At 45.2% G+C, this 24,748-nt stretch overlaps 1 protein-coding gene and 1 long non-coding RNA gene across 2 annotated transcripts in view; one reads left to right on the top strand and one right to left on the bottom strand.

Moving 5' to 3' along the window:
- Window positions 1–24,748, bottom strand: part of LOC149325097 (phospholipid-transporting ATPase ABCA3-like) — a 282,026-nt gene that overhangs the window by 243,799 nt on the left and 13,479 nt on the right. The gene's annotated exons all lie outside the window — the stretch shown is intronic.
- On the top strand, window positions 5,420–12,202 carry LOC149325098 (uncharacterized). The gene is made up of 3 exons (XR_016286135.1): window positions 5,420–5,543; window positions 9,240–9,362; window positions 12,121–12,202. It is a non-coding gene; the product is annotated as an uncharacterized LOC149325098 (long non-coding RNA).

Raw genomic sequence — 24,748 nt, 5'->3', positions numbered from 1 at the left:
AAATAAATGAATTGTAGTCTAAGCTAAGTCTCAGCAGTTTATTTCAGTTTATTTTACCATGTTGACCAGTAAATAGTGGACAGAAAAAAGCTGCAAAGTGGAGCTTGACATGCCTCTCGCCCCTACACTGGAAAGCAGCAGGCAAGGCATACGTAACCACTAACGACAACGGAACATGCCAAGTGTGAAGTAAATCAATAATGTTCCTCGCATTTATAACAAGGTATACTCTCTGCTCAGTAATTTATTACCCCCTTAGACATTCTGCAAGGAGTGCATACAATGATGTGTCACCACAATACAATGAGAATCATTAACCCTGTGCGAATTCAACAGCAAAGAAATTTATTCCCAATAAATGCATTGCTTACATGCAACCAAGAGGCAAGAACGGGCCAACCTGGCACATATATGGAAAATAAGCTCAAAATAATAAAGAATGACATTTGAGCAGCCGCTCATTTCCCCACCCCCTCCCTCAAAAAAATATGAAAAAGGGTCCTCTTCACACGGCACGTTTGAAAGATGCGGCTGTAATATTTGCGAAAGTTCAACTACGTGTGAAATTCAGATATAAATAACGTCAACGCATGCGGTTGGAAGCGAGGCGCCAGGGCGCGGGCAAACAGTAATCGTCTTCAGGTATCGACTGGTTCCACCTCCTGAGGGCCGCTGCTCGACGAATACCACTCAAGGCCACGTTCACATCCAACAAGCTTGTAATAAACTTTAGACAGGTGTTTATCATGACGCAGCAGCAGCTCATAAGTGCTATTGGCCAGTGCTGAATTTTTTAGCTTGATAAACGCAATCATCCACCGAAACGCGTGTCGACTGTTCCTCGCCAGATTCTTGCAGTCCAACGAGGGTGAGCAGCTTTTCCGCCGGCTTCAAGTCTCCTCTTTCGTGCAGGGCCACTGGCATTGTAACGCACATTCTGCACGGTCGTTTTACTATGCATCGATGCCGCATGGGACAGCAAGCGGTTGTACACTCCAATGCGGCGTACGGGCCGCACACATACACACACCGTCACGACAATACAGCGCGCAGGACGCACGCAGCGAACACGGAAGAACAAAAACCGTTCTAAAGCACCTGTTCACTCAACACCACACTCACTCCGCGCATGGTTCCGACTGGGGGCTTGGCTAGCGCTTCGACTCGTCACGGCCAAGCTGCATGCACTGCGCTCTTGTGGTAACAACGCTCATGAAACGAAAAAAAAATTTTAATATGTAAAACCATTCAAGTTGTCAGCTAAAAAAGCTACGGTAAAACTAAATACATCTGATATGTTTTCAAGGTGGTGCGCTTTTGCGGCGTCAGCGATGACGCGATGACGCGAATACGCGAATGGCGCTATGAAGTTCCCGTGCATCTCTGCTAGCCACCACCATAGCTCTGCAAATGGCATCGTGCTCGGCGTTTTGCGCGGCTGACTTGCCCGCATAAATTTTACTTCCTCCGTGCACACATGCTTGGTGAGGTGAACGGTGGTCGGTGCGAACAGTTTGAAGTTTAATCGACGGAAAATTGCTCAAGGAAAGTCAGCGGAATTGCATTTTTATTGTTTCTGTGCATCGCGAGTGACTGGCGGCAGACACAGGGCATCGTCTCCGGTTTGGTGAGCTTGTGAGATGGTGAGCAATTTGTTCTCAGATTTTGAAAGCGGTTTTTTGTTTCTATAGTAATCCTGTGTCTCGTCGCATGTTATGTTCACGGTAACATCAGCACAACGTGCATGCGCTTTCTGTCTCTATTTGAAGTAACATTGGTCGATCAGCGTAAACTTTTGGATTCAATTAAGCACAGGCTGTCCTGTCCATGTTGGTAGTGCGTGTCGAATGTGCTTTGAGATCATTCTGCGCTCGAGATGGTCTTCTGATAATTTATTTATTATCAGGTATAGTCGAGATTTGGAACCGTTCATCCCACTGCAACAGTGCTGAAAAGCTGTTTTGTGTTCATGCATCTGCTGCCCTTAAACGTTTAAGTAATCATTCGCGTGGTTCCTTTGGACCTGGACAACCGGCTACTGTTGCTAGGGACGCCTCGCAGCAGAGCCCTTGGGGACGCCCAGTGGGTCAGCTGTTTGTCCAGGTGCAAAGTTACCTAAGGTACCATGCCAGACTTTTTTTTTTCTGTCCATCAACCTCATATTCCTTGCAAAAATTAAAGTATGTAATTAGGCACTAAAAAAATTGGTAACTTATACACATTTCAGGACAGTTGAGAGAAATGAAATTAAAATTGGTTTTTGAGGAAAGGAAATGGGGCAGTAACTGTCTCTCGGTGGACTCCTGAACCTAAGGGAAGGAATAAACGAGGAAATCTAGAGAAAAATGCACATGCAGTATCAGTATTCTCTCTGTAGACTTTTTGAGACCTGGATTCATTCCTTCCAGGACAGTGCCAAGCAGTAGGTGAACTGCACACAAATTTATTTTCCTCTGGTGCAAAGTAAAGAGTGAAAATGTTCTTAGACAAGTCTCTAGTCTGTTTCATTCTCACTGCATTTGCTCAAAGCATAATAGGAAATGCTGTATTTCTTATACCCTGGTTTCCTTTACTTTGAGCAGTAGGTATTGACAATGAACATCAAGGCAACTCCACTCTCATTGCTTATTGCTGCTTTTAGGTTTCCTCCATGATTTTCTGTTTGCTCAGTCCTGGCCTTAACATATTTTCTTCTGCTGCTTAGCTTCGAACTATTGGCTAGGTTACATGGTTCTGCTACTTCTATGTTCACTGTGAGGTTTGAGAGCTTGTTGCTTTGTTCTTTCTTTATAAGCATCTTTGTCTTCTCGAGGCCGATTGGCAGTCCGGAACAGAGACCACATGCATTGTTTATGTTAAGATGATGACATGATAGCCTAACACATCGTATCGTTGCCATTCGAGCCCCCTGTGTATTTGCTTTGTTGCACTGGGAGCAAAAAAGTTTAGTGGAAGTCTCAATGAGGCGCACTTTTGTTTAGACTAGTGGCAAAGGTTTACTGTTGCTTCGCAGTATAGTGCTCCCACCTGTTGCGCATGAGCATTTAGATGGCTGTTAAATACTACTATCAATGATTTAGCCATTGTAATGTCGCAGGTCTGTTGTGTAGGATTTCAGACCATTGTCTTGCACTGTCCCCGAAGCCTGTTGTGTGTCAGTTACGCCACTATGCTGTTGTATTTCTGTCCAGTGTAAAAAATATTTTCTGTGATTATGCTACACGCACAGCTTCATGGGGAAGTAAATATTTTGTGTCGCTTCAACCGGGTAATGCTTCAGAATGAACACATGCAAAAACACATGCTGTTAAAAGCCTTGGCTTGTGTAACCCAAATGTGAGGATTATGGCAGGGATTCTTGCATTGCAACATTTTAAATTCCTTTTTTGTAAAAAGAATGACGTGAGGTTTCATGAGTTACAGCTCTCTTTCATTGCTTGCTCAGAGAAAGCGTTTATTGTAAGTAAGCAGTAGTCGCTTTTTTCTATTGTTCAAGCAGCAGCATCAGCATGCCTCATCATTTTTGTCTTGAATGACTGAAGGTGCTTCCAGAGCATTGCCTTCTTTTTTTCTTGTTGTTTATTCAGCATGCAATATCGTCTATAGATTGCTCTTTAGCATTATTTTGCGTTCTCCCAAGCAAATTTTAGGCGACCAAATTCAGAAGCACCTTGTATTGGCCTTACATGCTCGCTATTAATGCAGAAGTAATTATATGCCACACTAAACACCAAATCTACATCCTTCAGAGTGGGTCTAGAAGCTTGTCTCCAGACTCTTGCCTTCAAGGAGTTCTTACAGGTTTCACATATCTGCTTGGTGTTGGAAGTGACAGCCTTGACTGATAATGATATGCATTAGACACACATTATGCATTTACAGTTAGGCCGGAACGAAATGCGAACATACATGTGCAGTACTTTTCTACTTTGCAGCGAGATATACATTTAGAAAGGGTTCATATATGTGTATTAGGTAGATCTCTTAACCAGAAACAGGAATCAGGCTAGTTGCATACTCAAGCTGAAATCACACAGGTGAAATATTTTGTCTTGTTCATAGGCGCTGTTTGCATTTCATTCCAGCCTGATTGTGCACTGCTGCCATAGCAGGTACCCTATCTAAACGAGACACTATCTTGTGGCAAATCATGTGCATATGTTTTAGACACGTGTGTGAAGAAATGTGCAGCTACAAACATTGCATACTTGGCTATTCATAATGCTTTTTTTTTCTCATGTGCATAGAACAATGTTCAGCTACATTGCTTGCTTTGTTGTTACTACTTCTATTTTTCCGCTAATATTAAACTACATATTAACCTCAGAGACCCGATGTTCAACTGAATGATCCTTCTGTGTCCCACTAGGAAGGCAAAAGCATCACGCCTAGGGCTCATTCACAGCCCTTCACCCCTGTTTTGGTTTCAGTCATTAAGTTATGCTATTAATGAATGAAATCACTTTATAGCACAAGTATATAGGAAAATATATTTTGGGCTAAATGGCCGCCGCGGTGGCTCAGTGGCTATGGTGCTCGGCTGCTGTCCCGAAAGACGCGGGTTCGATCCCGGCCGCGGCGGCTGTATTTCTTTGGAGGAGAAATTCGAGGCTCGTGTACTGTGCGATGTCAGTGCACGTTAAAGAACCCCAGGTGGTCGAAATTTCCGGAGCCCTCCACTACGGCGTCTCTCATAGCCTTAGTCGCTTTGGGACGTTAAACCCCATAAACCAACCAACCATTTTGGGCTAAATGAGGTTAACAAGTTATCCACTGTGCACAATGGTATGGTTGGTCTTGTACATCTTTACTTGGTTGTTAATGTTTCTTTTGTGGTTGCTGTCTAAATAACTTTGCCTGCCTATTGTATCCTAAGTCCTTTTATGCCTGTCTTCCTTCCTACTGGCTAGCTAGCACTAGGCCCCTTTTTTTTCATTGAACCTGCACTGCTAATATTAACGCTAATAGTACTGTATCAGTATTTATGTGATACTACATTTTTTGTTATGCATAAATAGTTGGCTAAGCCAATGGTAGCAGTGTTGAATATCACAATATATCATGCATATATCTTGCATGCAATATCAGTATCAGTTTATTCACTTTGGATGAAGGTTATACAAACAGGGTGATAAAAGCATCTGGGCCCTTAGCAAGCTGCTAGTTCGGGTCCATGCAATAAGTGCACAAAATAGTATACCCAGGCGTCAGCATAAGTAAAAAAAAGTGTACATTTTATATGAATAGAAGATGTTACACAAAACTATATCAGTATATTCACTATTACGCTACCCTCTATTTCTTTCAGCTCGGCCGTTTGGCTGTAGATATTTTGTGATGCTTTCCTAGTTTAGTCCACTCAAACTAAAACTTTGCCTTCTGTGTTGCAGGTAGAATCTACAATGAATGCCGCACTGTGTCTTGTAAGCAGGAGGCGGTGTTAATGGAACCATGAACTTTTCTTGCGGATGACTGGCGTTGGCCTTGTTATGCACTGAACCTCAAGTGTGCAGAGGAAAATGTCGTGTTGGATTTCTGCAGAGGTGAGACATCATGGTGAATCTGCCAGTGCGAAAGAGACAAGAGACAAGACAGTCGCTGAGTCGCGGCCATAGTTTATTGAAGTGAGTAGGGAATACATGAAGAAGCCAAGCAACACCACAAACCACACAATTACAGATAAGCATACATGACAACATGAGTCAATGCCCTTGAACATTCCCCTGATCGAGATAGTCCAACTCATTGCGTGTTAGTGCGATAGGCAACGCACTTGCACATTAGTCACCGAGTCGTAAGGTGTGTCTAGCCTCAATAATCTACCATTTGATCTTCTCTGAATTTACTGCCAAAATGTGTGCTGCCAAAAGGAAAGGGTAGCAGCCTCCACATCTCTTGCAATATAAAGAAAAGTTAGAACCCCTACCCTCTTGTGCTCCTGTAATCTTACATTGATACACCTTCCAGTTTGACCTATATAGACCCGACCACAAGATATAGTGTCTGATACCATGTTCATTTTACAAGGTACATATACATTTCACTCCACATGTGTACTTTTCTCTAGCCACATTCACAAAATTATTCTTAACAATTTTACATATTTTAAACAACTTATTAGGGGCCAAGAAAATCGCTTTTCCATCATACCTTCTGGCCGCATTTTTCAATTTGTACGATAATCTATGTACGTACGGTAACACAACCGGTCTTTTGGCATCTCGCTGGCTGGCCCCGGCCTGATTGCGCCGGCGCCGTGAAAAGCTTTCGGCTTCTTTAACAATTTATTGTATGCTCTTGCAATAACATGGTTAGGAAATCCTGCGTTCATTAACCTAAAATATGCTCTTGGAAACTAGTCGTCGTGCTGTGAAAGCATGACTTCATCAATTCTGAGCCCAGGCTTGACAGTCCAATGCTGTCTTTCACTAGCTTGGAATAGCCAACCTGTGTCCAAGTAGCAGCTTAACACTCCTGGGTGAATATCACCAGCACACATGGTGTGTGCAGATCAAGGTAAGGTCCAGAAACCGCAGCTCTTTTTGTGGTGACATTTGCTCCAAGGTAAACCTAAGACAAAGGCCTTGCTCCTTAAACAGCTTGAGAATATGTTCACATCCCAAATTATCAGAACCTTTGTAAAGACCAGAAAATCATCAACATAGCAAAAGATTTTTTCCCCCAGTCCACGCAAGTCCTTGACAATCATTCTATCCACCCTGCTTAAAATATCTCTTAGCACAAGGCCCATCTTCGAACCACTACATATACCAGATTTCTGAACACATACCACACTGCAGTACTCTACAGCCATGCTCTTAAAATAAATGCTATTCACTAGCATGCTCTTCAGATAAATTTCAGAAAAGGGTTCTTGCAAAATTTTGTCTGGTTATTTGCAAAAGCATCTGTCTACTTCGCATCTTGAAGATCCGTTTCTTGTACTCAATTCGCAGTGTGGTTGAGTATCTGAAGAATGGCAATCCAGCAGATTGTCTGGTGGTTAGTGTCGATGTAGAACTATTTTATTCCATCCCGTATGAGGACCTTATGAAAATCTTGTGAATGTGTATATCGGAGCACAATGATGAGCTTGTGTTTAGGAACAGGTGCGTAATAGTCTTTTTTTTTTGGACTTACCTCCTTTTATTTGAAGAGCATGTTTCTGGAGTATGGCTGTGCGGCATATGTTCAAAAGTCTAGTATATGTATCGATTGAATGCCTCTGTGCTAAGTAATATTCTCTTAAGCAAGGTGGATGGAGTGATTGCCAAGAACTTGCATGGGCTGGGGGAAAATCTTTCACTGCGTCTGATATTCTGGTCTTTTACAAAAGGTTACGATAGTGTGGGACCTGTGCATATTGTCAAGTTGTTTAAGGAGCAAGGCCTTTCTTTAACTTAGCATTTCCTTAGAGGAAATGTCCCATCAAAAAGAGCTGCGGTTTCTGGGCTTCACCTTGATGTTCTGCACATGCCATGTATGCTGCTGATATTCACCCAGGAGTGTCAAGCAGCTACTTGACTATTGGCCGAACCATTCTAAGCTAGTGAAAGATAGCATTGCATCATCTAGGCTAGGCTCGGTATTGATGAAGTGATGCTTTCACAGCATGACAAGTGGTCTCCATGAGCAGATTTTAAGGCTTACGAAAGCATTATTCCCCAACCATGCTATTGCAGGAGTGTGTGATAAATTGTTAAAGTTGAGCGTATAAGATTGATCAAGTTGGTCAGACATGCTAAAGGTAAGAATGGCATAGCATCATGTAACGAGAACAGCAGGAGAGCACACACGCATTAGTGCCAACCTTGGAGCAGATACAGAATCCAAGAGCGTGAGCTTGACATTCAGCGTTGGTAGTCAAGGATCGGGCTCATTCAATCTTGAATTTTCAAATCAGTGTTTTCTCATTTCCTTGACTGTCAGTGCTGATTGTCAAGCACGTGCTCTTGGATTCTGTATGCACTCCATGGTTGGCACTTGTGCGTGTGCTTGTTGTCCTGCTGTCCTTATTACTTGATGCTGCGCCATTCTTCCCTTTAGCATGTTAAAGCTAAAACCCCTTCACAGGGATTGGCAGGATACGGCCGGGGCCAGCCATCGAGATACCAAAATATTGACTGTGTTACTGCACATACGTAGATTGTCGCACAATTTGAAAAATGTGGTCAGCAGGTATGACGCAGAAATGGTGCTCTTGGCCCTTAATAAGTTGTCTACAAACTGTAAAATTGTGAAGAATAATTTTGTGAATTTGGTCCGGGAAAAGCATATGTGCCTTGTAAAATGTATGTGGTGTATCGGATACTGTTATCGGGGTTGGGTTTATGTTGGTCAAACTCGAAAGTGTGTGAATGTAAGACTACGGGAGCACAAGAGATATTTGGATATTGGTAGGGGTTCTACTTATCTGTGCATCGCAAGGAATGTGAAGGCTGCTAGCCATTCCTTTTGGCAACACTCATTTTGGCGATACATTCGGAGCAGATTAACCGGAAAATTATCGAGGCTAGACACATCTTATGACTCGGTGACAAATCTGTGAGTGTGCTGTCCATCGTGTTAATATGCAATGAGTTGGACTATCTAGATGAGAGGAAAGTTAAGAGCGATCTTTTACTCATGTTGTGGTATAACATATCTGTAACTGTGTGGTTTGTGGTGTTGTTTGGCTTTTCTATGTACTCCCTGTTTACTTCAATAAACTTCAGTTGCAGTCAGCGCCTGCTTTGTCTCCTTTCTTGTCATTGTCTCGTGCTGGTAGGTTCACGTACTTGCAGAGTAGATTCACTGAATTGTATACTTGCAGAGGCTTGCGAAGAAAAACCAGAGGAATTTTCTTTCCTTTGTCTGGAATGGAAGTTAAAACTTTTTTTCGCATTGCTAGATGGTTGCAGCATGAAATTTCATTCTGGAAGGGTAAACCCACTAAATTGTACATTTTGTGTGAAAGGGTATTGATGCTTGCATGAAACTGAAAACATTCGTCCAGGCTATCTGGCTAGCTTCCTTCTTCCTTGCGCCCAGATTTTTTTAAACAATACTTTGTCAGTTTTATTTTGACCAGAATTTCTAACATGTTAATTACACCACATTTTGTGATCATATACAACAAAATTAAAACATGATGATCACTGGTGTATGGTTTAGTCTGGGGTAGAATGATGAGAAGTACCTAGTATATAGTAAAATTTAATATTACTAGTCTAACATAAACAAAATTGCTCTTTTTTTAGTGGAAAATTTTGCTACCAGAGAGTCGGAGCAGCATGGCATGATGAAGACTTGGACAGTGTGCATTTCAAAGTACCTGTATTCATGTCGGCACGAGAACTTGCGTACAGTGCTTCAAACAGTTGGTGAGTACCTTGGTGCTGTGCTTCTGCTTAAATAGATAGGTAGATATTTTATTTTAAATGTGCCTGAACAGCCAATTGGCCTCTAAACGAGTGCACACTAAGTCAATACAAACACCATGACGTGAACAGACATAATACAGAAAAATGGTCACAAATACGATGATAATAATAGTAAAGAAAAACAAGCATAATGAATAAACAATGAAAACAGCAAATTAGGCAAATATTTCTGTGTCAGAAAAAGTTGAATTGTGTTATTTGCAAACGGGTCATTGGTGAAATGGCATGCATGTCAGGATAAAATCTATCATAGCATTTGGTGGTTTTTCCCTGAGGCACACGAAATCGCAGTGACATCAATAACGGCTCACAGTCAATAGAGCCGAGTACAACTTTATGTAGAAAATCCATGTCACGCGTGAGTCACCTGTCAAAGAGTAGACATACCAAGATCTGCTAGAAGAAAGTCTAGTCTTAGACAGCGCTCAATATATCTATCACAAAGGATGCATACAATCTTCTGCTGAACATTTTCGATTTCATCGCCAGAGGTAGCAGAGGCACTATTCTAAGCTGCTGATGCAAACTCGACGTGGCATCACGAGAGCACAGTAGCCAAATTATGTTTTTAATCTGAATAAGAGTGTGTATCTGAAAATTTGAGCAAAAATTGAGTAGCATTTATATATTCTTGCACGAAATACCTCTGTTAAAATTGGTTATAAATAATATGTCTCACATGTACACTTATGTGCTGAATATAGTAAGGATGGCTTGCGACCTGAGTGCCTCCGATGTATGAAAAAAAATGGCCAGGTTACTGCATGACGCGTGGAGCAACCCAGTGTAGCACATTCAGGCTTCATGGAGTGGAGAATGAAGGCAGTAATAACTTTAAGAACAGAAAACACAGTACCAGGAAGCTGACAGAACACACTGACACTCGGTGCATGAAGGGCATTATGGAGTTGCCTGTCGTGTCGTGCAAGATGGAGGTCGCACAGACAGATGTTAAACATGAGTCGATGCAGATACCTTCTGTCATTACGTAGTACTCACTGCAGAACTAAACAAAAAAGAAGCAAAGGTAACAGCTGAGCATGGCCAGACTCTTGTGCTTTCCTCCGCAAGCAATCTGGAAGCGCAACCCTTCGAAGTCTTTTATGCTTTCGCTCGACATATACATCATCACTGCATGTGTCGAGGAAAAGTACATACCCTTAATGTCAAATGACATAGCACTTACAGGACCCAGTAACAGCTTACTTAGGTGTTCTGATGCATCTACAGGGCACCTCATGAGAGATTCTTAGGCTTCAGAACACTCAGCCCTTGCAGAAATTGTTTCAAAGTTTGTTGCCACGTGGACCTCTTCGTAATAATGACCCTATAAAAGCGAGCCTTCCTTTAGTGTCAGAAAAAAAAGGCCTAGGACATGGGTCTTTTTTGCTCCTTCATTAGAACCAAAATGTTTGCGAGCGAGATCTTTCACAGATATGGAATGATTTCACGAAATGTCAAAGAGAAGACTGAAGCTGTGCGAAGCAATACCAGCAACAGCCCTTCCACGGTGGCTCAGTGGTTATGGCGCTCAGCTGCTGGCCCGAAAGACGCGGGTTCGATCCCGGCCGCGGCGGCCAAGTTTCGATGGAGGAGAAATTCTAGAGGCCCGTGTGCTGTGCGATGTCAGTGCACGTTAAAAAACCCCAGGTGGTCGAAATTTCCGAAGCCCTTCAATACGGCGTCCCTCATAGCCTGATGAGTTGCTTTGGGACGTTAATAATAACCAAACCAAGCGATACCAGTTACAAACACATCACAGCTGTTGAAGAAGCTGAAAGATTCATGCCTTCATCCTTTTTCTACATCAGACACATGACTACACTTTGTCTTTCTGGGCCATCATTTTGAAAAGGTTAACATGGCAGCGGCCTTCGGTTAAATTTCTGCAAGGAGCCCTTTGTGGAAACTTAAGCATCTGTTCCTCGTGAGGCGCACTGCAGAGATATTTGAATACCTTAGTGAGCTGCAACCAGCACCTGTGGCTGCATTTTCACTGACGTCAGAGATTAGTACATTTTCTTGTAGATGCTGAGATAATGGAAACTATGACTGAAAGCGTAAGGTTTCGGGGAAGTATGCTTCCTGATTGCTTGTGGGCAAGTGCTGGGTAACCACCAATCCAATGGGTACAAGCTTTCTCTTCACCTGGTGCTCGTCTTCTTTAGGGTGAAATGCCTGCCAAATGGTTCATTGCCCCACCTTGAGATGAAACAAATACCTTGTGCCATGGTGCTCTTTGTCCTCAGATCCCCTTGCGCCATCAAAAATCACAATCATCATCATGCTTGTGGGCAAGTATCTGGCCTTTTTCAGATGTTACCAATGTTCCTTGCTCACTAAGTTGTGCATTGAGTACTATGTAATGAAAGGCATCTGCATTGAATTGTATTTGGCACCCATCCTTAGCTACTTTCTATTTGCACAAAATTGTAGACAACCGTAAAGACTTTCATGCACACAGTGGTGTCTGAGTCAGCGCATTTTGTCTGCTTCTTCCTGGCCCTGTGGTTTTTGCTGTTTACTGTTATGAGAAATGAATTTTAGGCAATGAATCATGTTGGTTTGGTTCTCAGTAAATGGCTTTTACAAGCTTCTACGAAAGCCGATTGTTCAATAGCGGATGGTTCAAATGTATTTGTGAAATTTATAATAGGTGTTGTGTGGCTACTAAATGAGGATTTTTTTATCTTTTCAGATGGATCCGACAGCAATGTTTAGAGGTACAATGTGTGCAATTTGTCATGAAAATAAAACGTATGTACTTGTACTCAACCAAACACTTGCCACTCTTTCATTCTAAATTGCATTCTTTGTACGTGTGCAATACATAAAATGCATGAAAGTCTTGTACATAATACTTATTTCCTCGGCCTCTGGACTGCTTTATCTGCAGTGAACGTTCTGGGCAGAAGCTATACACAGATGCATGTGCATGTACTACTGAAAGTATTATCGAGAGCAAAAATAACAGACCCCTGCCAGCGCGTGCGGATCTGTGCCAAACTGCATGCAAGCGCCGCTTGACGAAGCACTCCAGATGCTGAGACGAGTGCAGTGGCACGCAATGCGTAGCGCTCCTCAAGATGGGCGCACGCCACTGCGCTGGTCTCGGCACTAGGAGCGCTTCGTCAGGCGGTGCTCGCATGCAGTTTGGCGCGGATCGGCGCGCGCTAGCAGGGGTCTGTTATTTTTGCTCTCGATAGTACATAATTACAATGCAGATTATTTCCGTTCTAGATCGGATGACTTCCAAGTGAACGGAGGAAGTATGCATACACATTACGGGACCTTTAATGAGAACACAACAGAAGCATTCGTTGCAAACAAACGATTTCATTCTCGTGCATAGCATAGCGTAACTTTCCGTTACCAAGAATGTGACAACCGTCGGACGGAGTCGCTGTATTCATGTTGCGGAAAACCCTCCGGCAACGCATTACCAGCAGGTTTCTCTGTACTGAGGAGCATTTTTTTTTACAGTGTACCCATTAGTATCTCCGCTGGGCTGACAATCAGAACACCAGGCGTGGCTCTATAAGCCAGCAGGGCTAAGTAAGGGTCGTCCGATTTCAGAATGAGATTCTTAACCGTCTTTACCATACGTTCGACTTCCCCATTGCCCTGAGGGTGCCTCGGACTAGAGGTGACGTGACGGAAACCATACAGTTTTGCAAATTGCTCGAAGTCTGCACTGACAAACTGGGGACCATTGTCGGTCACCACACACTCAGGAATGCCACGTCTCGCAAAAATGCTCTTCATGCGGCTTATCACAGTTGCAGACATCGTTGACGGAAGAAGGGCGAACTCTGGGTATCGAGAAAGATAATCTACTAAGACAAGATATTGCCGTCCCTGAATTTGACACAGATCCACCCCTAATCTCTCACAAGCAAAAGAGGGTGTTGGCGATGCAATCATCGGTTCGAACTGTTCTAGCGCATGCATCGCGCAAACGTTGCACTGTTTCACAAAACACGCTATCTCAGTGTTAAGTCCCCGCCACCAGATAGAACCTTTAGCCAGACTGCGGCATCTCGAGATGCCTTGGTGACCGTCATGCAGCTTGCTTAGTGCTTCTTTTCGAAGGGACTGAGGAATGACCAGCCTCCCGCCATTCAGCAGCAATCCACTCACCAAAGTAATACATGCACGATTCTGCCAGTATGGCACAAGATAACAAGGAACATTTTGTTTCTTAGGCCACCCTTTTTTGCAGAGTATGCGGAGTTTTCGACCCACTCCGTCATTGGCTTGTCCTTCTCTTACTCTTGCAAGGAAATCATCGCCTGTTTATAAGCCCAATAAACAAGCTTTCGAGTAAGCTGTCACTTCTGAGACAGTCAAGCAGCTTTCCACTTTCGTACGGGCTAACGGTGAACGTGAAAGAGTGTCGGCCGTGGTTAGCGATTTTCCTGGAACATATACCACGGAAAAACTGTACCGCATCAGACGCAGTCGGAAGCGTTGAATTCTGGACGGCATAGCATCGATTGCCATGTGAACCAACAGCGATAATAAGGGCTTGTGGTCCGTTTCGAAAACAACTTCCAGACCACGTATATACTCGTCAAACCTGTCCGCTGCCCATGTCAACGCCAGCGCTTCTTTTTCGATCTGGGAGTGCCGTTGCTCAGTTTTGGTGAGCGAACGAGAAGCGAATGCGACTGGTCTACGTTGCCCGTCTTTTTGCTTTTGGAACAAAACTGCTCCCAGACCGAAAGGTGATGCGTCAGCTGAAAGAGTGGTTGGTAGCGAAGCGTCGTACATAGCCATGCATTGCGCTGAACAGATGAGCTCTTTGAGTTCTTGGAACTCTTTTTCCTGACTGCTACCCCAGATCCAGTCCCTATCCTTGTTCAAAAGAACACGCATGGGAGCCGTCACTTGAGCTAAATGCGGCAGGAAGCGGCCCAAATGATTGGCCATGCCCAAAATGCTTCTAAGCGCGGTTACGTTGTTCGGTGGCCTCAAATCTTTGACAGCATCGACCTTCGCCGGATCAGGATGAATGCCTTCTTCATTAAGAATATGACCTAAAAACCGTACTTAACTCCAAATAAGCATTTCGCTTTGTTTCAGGTCACATTTGCCCTTGCTAGGCGTGTGATCACTTCATTTAAACGCTCATCGTGTTGACCTCGATGCAAACTCGGGCTTCCACCAGGTACGACTCAGTAAAGACTCGGAGGAGCTAACCACGTTCTTAACACCCTTCGGTAGATACTGTTTCACGCGACTACCCTTTGGAATTACCTCCGCTCCAGAATACTTTCAAAAGAGGATGTCTGAGATACTAGGTGGTCTGCCGGGGGTCGTTAACGTTATGGACGATGTCCTAGTGTTTGGCAAAAGCAAAGGTCGAGCTTTGCTTTTGCCAGGAGGCTACAGACGCCAGTCGGACGGGACGCAGCAACCAATTTGGAGAAGACAGGCGGCAAGACGCTATCGCGGAGGATACCACCGCTACCTAAGACCGACGTGAAAGTCATTATATGACCTAAGCAAGGGCTGCAACTGAAACACTTTCCAGAGTTTCTCATCTCGAAAGCAATCCAGGCGGCTACAGGCCACCACTCAGCATGCGGAGGAGAGAACTTCATTACCAGAATCCGACCTGGATCCAACATAATCATCACAAGCACGCCATCTGAAGAGACGGCAAGACAAATCAAGCAAATAAGACAACTCAGCATCAAGGGCGTCAACTATGTCAACACGTACATTGCGGCGCCGGATGATGTGATCCGAGGAGTCATCCACGGAGTCGAGCTGGGCCTCAAGACCGAAGACCTACTGGCGGAACTTACGCATGGAGCCGAAATCGTCGGGGCAAAAATGCTGGGTAAATCCTCCTCAGCAATGCTACTCTTCGACGGCAAATTCCTTCCCAAGAAAGTGATTTTTGCAGGGGCTGAGTACCAATGCTACCCGTACCAAGTCCAAAGGCAGTTGTGCCACACATGCATGCAACCTGGACACAGAACAGACGTGTGCCCCACCCCACAGGTGAAGGTATGCAAGTCATGTGGAACCCGGGACCCCCAGGAAAACCATCAATGCGAAGAAAGAAAATGTGCGCTCTGCGGTGGTGACCACGCTACTGGAGACAAGGACTGCGAGATGCGGTGGAAAAAAGCCAAGTACCAAACGGGGCAACCGAAAGGCAGTACCCCACCAGGTCAACGAGCGCAAGACAACGGAGACTCTGCTACATGAACGAGCAGATCCAGAGAATAACAAGGGGCAGACGCAACGAAGCAACTGCTTCGTTCAGACAACAACGCAACACTCGACAAAAACGCCGACAAGCGCACGAGATCGAGGTCAAGATCTGCGATACGATCCAGTTCCAGGTCGACAACGCGCAAAGAAAACAGCGGGTTCCAGGAAAGCAAAGGGGACTTCCCAAGCCTGGCGAGCGAAAACAAGAAGCAAGATCTCAACCAGCCACCGCAGAGACCGGAGAAGAAGGTGAGCTGGCCAATTGGACATAACTGTGCAACCACTGTGTCACACTCTAAGACAATGCAACTTGAGGCCAGAATAGTAAAACTAGAACAGCGACTTGCTCAAAGCGATCAAAGAGTAAAAGAGCTAGAAGAACAAAACACGCATCTTAAAATAGAACTCCAAAGACAAAAAGCCCAATACATGTATGCACTCAAAAACCTCGAACACGCCAGACAGCCCATGTCCATCACGGAGGCCGATCAAATAGAAACGTACCAACGTAGGACAGAATCCGCAGAAGTGGCCGCCATAAAGGCGGCACAACAACGACTACAAGAAATCCAAGAACTTGATCAGGAGATGGTGAGAGCAACTTTGCTAGCAATAATGAAACACCATGTCAAAGTCAGTGAAGACCTGGAGAAAAAGGGACGGAAAATAAAACTACATTAAAGGGAAAGTAGCGACTACAACGAAGGAAGCGCACAGCAAACGCATCAGAGAACACATGAGCAACAGGCCCATCCATACCGACGAGCAGGAAGCAAGAATACAAAATGTCTAGCGGCAAACACACAAGGCTAAACTAGAAAGGAATTTTGAAAATTTGGCAATGGAACTGTAGAGGAATAAAAGGAAAACAAACTCAGTTAATCCATCTCATAAAGAACCAAGAAAAACCGCCGGGCATCATTGCCATCCAAGAATACGGGGCCAGGGCTAAAGCAAGCATAACAGGATACGAGATGTATGACGGAGACGGTGCCGGCAGGGCCGTCACCTTAGTACATATGTCAATTACGGCAATCTGCAAAACCAACATAACGGATACGGACGTACACCACACTGTACTAGAAATTGTACCAGAAAAACCAGCGGATGGCAGCGCTTTCATCATAAACGTATACAGCCCCCCAAAACAAAAGAACCCCAGAATACACGAACTTTTCAAAAAAGCCAGCGATATGGCAGGCCAGAACCCACTGTTGATCCTAGGAGACTTTAATGAGGCAAACCCCATTTGGGGGTACCAAAAACTCAATGCCAAAGGTAAAAGCATAGCAGAAAGCGCAGAAAAATACTGCATGGAGCTAGCTAATGACCCCACAACTACGACGAGGATAGGAAACAGCGTCTGCAAAGACACCACTCCTGACCTAGCCTTCTCAAAAAACAACGAGAATATCCAATGGGAAAATACAATGAAAACCTTAGGGAGCGACCACTTCATCCTTAACTTAGAAATAGCCGCAGGAGAAATGAAGAGGTACCTAGGGACTACTAAAATCACAGACTGGGAAGCCTTCAGAAACCACAGCGACGAAATAATAAAACCGATAACCAACATAGAAGAGTGGTGCACGGAGCTTACAAAGGTCAGACAAAAATACACGAAGATGATCGTTCGCACGGAGCAACACCCAGACGTAGACAGCCACCTTCTTCACCTATGGGAAGCACGAACAAGCCTTATCAGGAGATGGAGGCAGCAAAAACACAACAGGTAACTCAAGCTGAAGATCGCAGAACTGACTAAGAAGACATCAGAACACGCAGACAACATCGCCACGCAAAACTGGCAACAGTTCACGGAAACACTTAGAGCAACACTAGGTATGGCCCGAACTTGGAATATACTAAGAGCTTTGATAGACCCCACAAAAACCAAAACGGAAAGCGGCAAGTCCATGAAAAGACTACTATACACCTTCCCTGGAACGGAAGACTAACACAAGCACTGAGGGGAAAAATGCTACGGCACAATCATGCACCCAAAGCGAGACCAAGTATACACCGGCGCAAACAACCCCGAGATGGATAGGCCAATCACCGAGGAGGAAGTAAGGGCAGCCATAGGGGAAGCAAAAAAGAATACGGCAGCCGGAAAGGACAAAACAAATAACGCTACCATTAGAAACATGGGAGACACGGCCATCGCCGAGCATACGAAGTACCTAAACGCTATCTGGGAAAAAGGAATCGTGCCGGCGGAATGGACACATGCAGAGGTAATTATGATACCCAAGCCTAGTAAAAGACTTCAAATTGAAAACCTAAGACCAATCTCTCGAACCTCCTGTCTAGGGAAGATATACGAGAGGGTGATTAATGAAAAGATCACGAACTACATGGAGGACAAGGGATATTACCCTGATGCCATGTTTGGATTCAGAAGGGGACTGTCCACGCAAGACGTACTCCTACAATTAAAGGAGGATGTCCTCACTGAAATACCAAGAAGCGGCGAGCACATAGTGCTAGCACTCGACATAAAGGGAGCCTTCGATAACGTGGGACATGCGGCCATCATGGAAGGTCTCAATAACATAAACTGGGGAAGCAGAGCCTTCCGTTATGTCAAAGCCTTTCTCACGGAACGAACAGCTACGATAGGCATCGGAGATACAAGATCGGAGAGCTTCACGGTGCCAAACAAGGGTACCCCGGAAGGCTCAGTAATATACCGCTACTATTCAACATAGCGATGATAGGACTCACGAAAGTACTGGACGAAATGGAGAACATCAGCTACGCAATGTATGCAGATGACATAACAATATGGACAAAGACAGGCTCCCTAGCAGCTAAACAAGAGCGGCTACAAAAAGCGATCGACCATACTGAACAATACGCCAGGGCCAGAGGATTATCGTGCTCAGCAGAAAAATTAGAATACGTAAGAATCAAAAAAGGTACACGAAAATACGACTCCCAAATCACCATGAAACTCGGAAACGAGACAATACCTGAGAAAACGGAAGTCAGGGTACTTGGAATGTGGCTGCAAAACACAGGCCGATGTAGCAAAACCATTGCCTCTATTAAGAATACAACAGAGCAAGTCGCCAGAATCGTGCGAAGAATCAGCAGTAGAAAGAAGGGGATGACAGAACAGGGCACCCTAAGACTCACAGATAGCCTCGTCACGAGCAGGGTTACGTACAGCCTACCCTACCACGAACTAAACAAGCAAGAGACTCTACAAATCGACGCCATACTACGCAAAGCGTACAAAACGGCGCTCAAACTTCCAATGTCCACAGCAACCGAAAAACTAATGGCCCTGGGAGTATCAAACACCTTCGACGAACTACGAGAAGCGCAACGTAGTGCGCAATTAGACAGACTCACTCAAACCAGAACGGGAAGACACCTCCTACTGGAGAAATTACGGCTACCTCTAGGTACACAAAGTGACAAGGAACAGATAAATAATGAAGACAGAAACAACATCCGGGTAAGACGAATACCCCGACACATGGATCCGAATTTACATCATGAAAGACGACAAGCCAGAGTCCGAGCACTCACCAGAGAACTCAGCGACAATCCCAACGTAGTCTACACGGACGCAGCAAAGTACCGATACCAACGCAAAACGATCGCCGTTCTAACAGACGAAGGAGGACAAGAAATAATAAGCGCAACGATAAACAACCCAAACATAGAAGCAGCTGAAGAAGCCGCCATTGCTCTGGCAATATCGCACGGCAACGCAACAGGACACAACCTCACTATAGTGACGGACTCCAAACAAGCATGTAGAAACTCACAAGAGGCAGGATCGACAGCATCGCCAATCATATTCTACACACGACGAGAAGACACAAAAACACTAAACATAGTATAGTGTGGGTTTCGGGACATGAGGGGATGAGGGGCAACGTGGCAGCAGACGAGTTAGCTCGAGGATACGAGGATACCACAGGCACCTTTGACCTAGTTACCCCCACTTACTCAGATATACTCGATCACTACAGGGGTCAGCGGAAACACTACCCAGCCGCACACAAAAGGCACACCAAAGAGGAGGCGGTAGACTGGCGCAGACTACAAACCGGTACCTTCCCACACCTTCACAAACTACACAAGATTTTCCCCACACAATATGCAGACGAATGTCCGTGGTGTCAGGGTAAACCTACACTAGAACATATCCAAGAATAAACAACCCGAGTGTGATGCAATGGGAGCACTTGCCGGCCAGCGAGGACGAGGAAGCGCAACGATTCCTTGTGCGCCGAGCCACGATGGCAGCAGTCAAGTGCGGCATCCTGGACCAAGGATCGACCACGGCGCCCCGTGACCCGTAAGGGTCAAGAACACCAATTTATTGACAATAAAGTTTTTCCATCCATCCATCCTGCACCCTGCAAAATTTCATCAGTTTTTTCGAGTCGGGATGGTAATCCCGGACGTCGACGGTAACACTGACACTTCAGCACCTGAGTCAACCTTTGCAAATATGGGCGCAGAATCTATGCGCACCTGAACAAATCGAGCTTTTCTGCATGCGTCTACTGCTCCCACGAAAGTCCCTCCAGATTCCTGCTTGACTGCGGAAACGCGTACCTTTCGTTGAGCGGAAGCCGTCCTTTTCTTCAAGCAGGCCTTTGCGAAATGTGCCTTCTTGCCGCAGTGGAGACACTTGGCAGCTCTGGCTGGGCACGCCGTCCTAGGGTGGGCGTCGCCACTGCAGAAAGGGCACCGTCCCTCCGGCGGTCGTCGCGCATGCGGCGGGTGCATCTGCAGACGTCCTCTGTGCCTCTGTTGAACCACAGCGTCCACACTGGCGTCTTGGTTACAAAGTTCCGATGACTGCTGGCACTCTTGTCATCGTAGAGCACACTGCTGCTGTTGGACGTTTTCCTTTAGGCGAACCTTCGCCAGCGCCGAAGCCAACGTGAGCTGCGAATCCATTTGTAAAGCTTCTGAGAGCTTTGCGTCGCGGAGCCCGACAACCAGTCTGTCTCGGATCATCCTTGTCTTTAGTTCACCGAAGTCGCAACGGTCCGCCAAGCCATGTAGCGCAGTAAGGAACTGGTCTACCGACTCGCCTGGCATTTGTGTATGTCTGTGAAAACAGGCGCTTTCGTACACGATGTTGCTCTCCTTTACAAAGTGCCCGTCGAACTTTTTGTTCACGGTTTCATACGTCTTTGCGTCTTTATCGGATAGTGAAAATGTCCTGAATATTTCCCGAGCTTGCTTCCCCATCGTGTACAGCAGCGTGCGTACCTGAGGCACCCCGGAGCATTCGTTGAGTCCCGTTGCATATCGGTAGTCGTCGAAGTGCTCTATCCACGCCGGCCACTCTGACGTGCAGTCAAAGGTGGCGGTTGTTGGAACCCATGCAGCCGCATTGAAGGCGTCTCCAACATCGTAGAAGGTGTCTCCGAAGGCGTCTTCGACATCGAGGATGGAACGAGCCTCGCTCAGTGGGAAGGTTCTTTACCAACTGGCACCATGTCGTGTTAAGCCGGGGGGCGTAGCCGAACGCGCGCCTGAGCGCTGTCCGAGAAAGCAGTCCAGACACCGTGTTCCCCAAGCGATGAAAGAAGCCCACTTTATTATCGCACTCAGCTTTTATACACTCGCGCTACATGACCACAGATCCACTATCGCAGTCGCAGCTGACGATGCCTGCTGACGTCACGCAAGCATGAACAAACGATCCCAGCACAGTTTTCCCGTTAACCAAGTAGAACCAATGGCCTAGGTTTAGCGTGTCTAACTTGCAGATTAAGGATCATGTTTTTTTATTTGTCATTTTCATCAAAATAATGAAGAATGCGAGGAAAAAAGCTGTGTGCACAGCTTGAGAAAGGCCCCACTCCCTCAAAGGCAAACAGCAGAAAGCGAAAACATTGACCAGGACCAAGCACATCCAAATAAAGATTAAGATAGAGAAAATTCGTAGTTTTCAGATGTACGAAATTCAAGCATATGTTAAAAAAAGCAAAAACAAAGCGACAAACAAAACATCATTTAGCAAAACAGAAAAGAAGAAGGAGCTTAACTGCACAGTATATCACGTTCGGAAGAAAAAAAGAGGGGAAAAAAAAGTTGGGCATGTTGGTATAAATTCATGGTGGATACTGGAGCGCAAAAAGACAAGCACACGTGAGAAAGGCACACAGGACAAATGCTTACTAGCAACAAAAGGAATTTATTTCTGCGCTCAGAATAAAGAGGAGTCAGGAAAACACCACAGAAAGAAAGAAGGAAAAAAAAGGAAATGACACGCCAAGAAACAAGGCAGAAAAAAAAAGTTATTGTAACGTGGCGGCCAGCCGAAGAATGAGGCGTGATGAAGCATGGAAGAGAGATGATTTAAAGGCCGCTGGCGTAGCGCGAGCGCTCCGTCCCGCGCCACTGCCAGCTTCGTCGCCTTCGTAACAATATTAGCCATTACTATTAAAAAATGTCAGTTCTTTTCCCGATAGCAGAACACATAGTTCGCTGACACATCCTCCTGTCTTCACACTACGGTACGCCTCCACGATCTATCTTGTCCTCTGATCGCGATTCACATCGCGATCGCGATCGTAGATCGCTCCAGTTGAGCCTGGCAGGATTTCTCTTGTTCGCGGTGTTTTTGTACAGGACATTCAAGTTGCGTGCCCGTGCCATTTTCTTATGTTTTGCGGTGTTCTGCAAGGCTCGTGTTGATGCAGCGACATGTTTGACCAATATACACAGCACTGCATGTGGTAGGAATCATGTATACACCACGTTTCGATTGCAGGTGATGAACGGACTTGCAAGTACAATTGCACAATTCTTGCGAGCTTCAGCGACTGGTTGTTTCGCCTTATAGTCAACCGCGCGACAAATTCTGCTAACCTTTTTTTTTTTGGCGCTGAATAAACGGTATCGAAGTTATAACGTACTGCCCCCTTCTGAAGCCCGTGAGACGCACGTGCTATGTATATAAGGTAGAACAGCAATCTTCTTGCGCTGCCTCTTCTTAGATTGGCAGTTAGGGTTTTGATCTTTTGAGCCATCTTCTCGCATGCCCCGGAAATCACGTAATGAGGATAGCCAGCGGTTACCAGGCTGGCGATCTGCGCGTCTAGGCTTTGTTATGACGCAGGTCTTTAATAATGCCGCTTTAATGGAGGACTGGGCTATGCCCTTCTTCACCAGTTTTGAGTGTCCCGAAGTGAACTGTAGTAGTGGTCTGGTAGACCTCGGATTATATTTCCAACGCACATGGTTATCCTGGAACAGAAGACGTAGGTCCTGAAGCTGTAGCATGTCGCCCTCGGTTATCTGTTCAAGGAAAGATGACTCGGCCTCAATTTCACCTTTGAGATTCTCGATGGTGATATGCTACACTTTCTTTACCTACATCCTCTCTTCCAGGATAACCATGTGTGTTGGAAATATAATCAGAGGTCTGCCAACTACGACTACATTTCAGCTCGGGGTACTCAAAACTGGTAAGGAATGGCATAGCCCAGTCCTCCATTTGAGCGGATTAATCAAGACCTGCCATCACGCGGTAAAAGAAAGCCTAGACGCGCAGGTTGCCCGGCTGGTAACCGCTGGCTATCCTCAATACGAGATTTCCGGGGCATGCGAGAAGGTGGCTAAAAAGATAAAAATCCCTAAAGGCCAATCTAAGGGCAGGCAGAGCAAAAAGACGCGTTCTACCTTATGTACATCGCCCGACTCATGGACTTAAAAAGGTGGCAGCACGTTATAACTTCGATACCGTTTCTTTTTAGCGCCAAAAAAAGCTTAGCAGAATTTGTCGCGTGGTAGAGGATAAGGCCAAACAACAAAAGGCTGGTGCGCGCAAGAAGTGGGACATTAGAAATGCTAATCTGTTCATCACCTGCAATCGTAACGTGTTGTACATGATTCCTGCCCCATGCGGTGCTGTGCATATTGGTCAAACATGTCGCTGCATCAACACGCGCCTTGCAGAACAGCGCAGAGCATTAGAAAATCGCGCAGGAACTCGCATTGCAAGTCGCGCACAGAAACACCGCGAACAAGACAAATCCTGCCAGGCTCAACTGGAGCGCACTACGACAACCCTTATGCATCGCGATCAGAAAAGAGAGATTGCGGAGGCGTACTATATTGACAACACAGAAGGATGTGTCAGATATCTACCTGTGCTGCTGTTGGGGAAAGAACTTACATTTTTTAGGCACTAACGGCTAATCTTTTTTTGTCTCGTTTCTTGCCGTTTCATTTTATTTTTCCCCCTTTTTTGTGGCGTTTTTCCTGACTCCTATTCATTCCGAGCGCGGAAATAAATCTCTTTTGCTGCTACTAACCGCATATCTGTGTGGCCTTTCTCACGTGTGCTTGTCTTTTTGTGCTTTAGTATCCGTTATGGCCAAAAATATTTATATACTGTAGCAAGCACATCATCTTATAAGCACAATGTCATACGATTACGACTACACTACGACAGATTACGACTAGCTTAAAAGGGTAAATGAAAACTAACAGGTAAACATATGTATCTCCAATTGCACAACCTTAAAAAAATTGGAGATTACAAAATGGAATATTTATCATCAAGGGAGGAAAAATTTATATAGAAGCCTAAAATCAAGATAACGATACAAACAATTTCATTCTGAAGATTGTTTAGGAGAGCTGGTGTACTGTATTGTAGTAGTGCTGTTTATTTGTGAACTGATGTGATTAAACCGCAGCCTTCTACGAGTTCTAAAGTGGAGCAGCGTCTGCGTAGCAACTGCGGATATACTGTGTCAGAGTAGTGTAGTTCATTTGTGAACAGCTGGGATGCAACCGCAGCCTTCTACAACTGCTAGTGTGGAGCAGCGTCTGTGTAGCTACTGCTGATATACTGTGTCGGAGTAGTGCAGTTCATTTGTGAACTGGTGTGATGGAACCGCAGCCTTCTACTAGTGCTAGTGTGGAACAGCGTCTGTGCTGGAGCTGCGGATAGAGTGTGTCGGGGTAGTGCTGTTCACTTGTGAAGTGGTGTGATGGAACCGCAGCCTTCTACGAGTGGTAGTACGGTGCAGAGTCTGTGTTGCAGCTTTGGTTCTACTGTGTCGAGTAGTGTAGTTCATTTGCGAACACCTGGGATGTAACCG

This window comes from Amblyomma mixtum, chromosome 10 (assembly GCF_055824585.1).
Source record: "Amblyomma mixtum isolate Tamu chromosome 10, ASM5582458v1, whole genome shotgun sequence".
In the NCBI taxonomy this organism is placed as follows: Eukaryota; Metazoa; Arthropoda; class Arachnida; order Ixodida; family Ixodidae; genus Amblyomma; species Amblyomma mixtum.
This window is presented reverse-complemented; position numbering and strand designations above follow the sequence as displayed.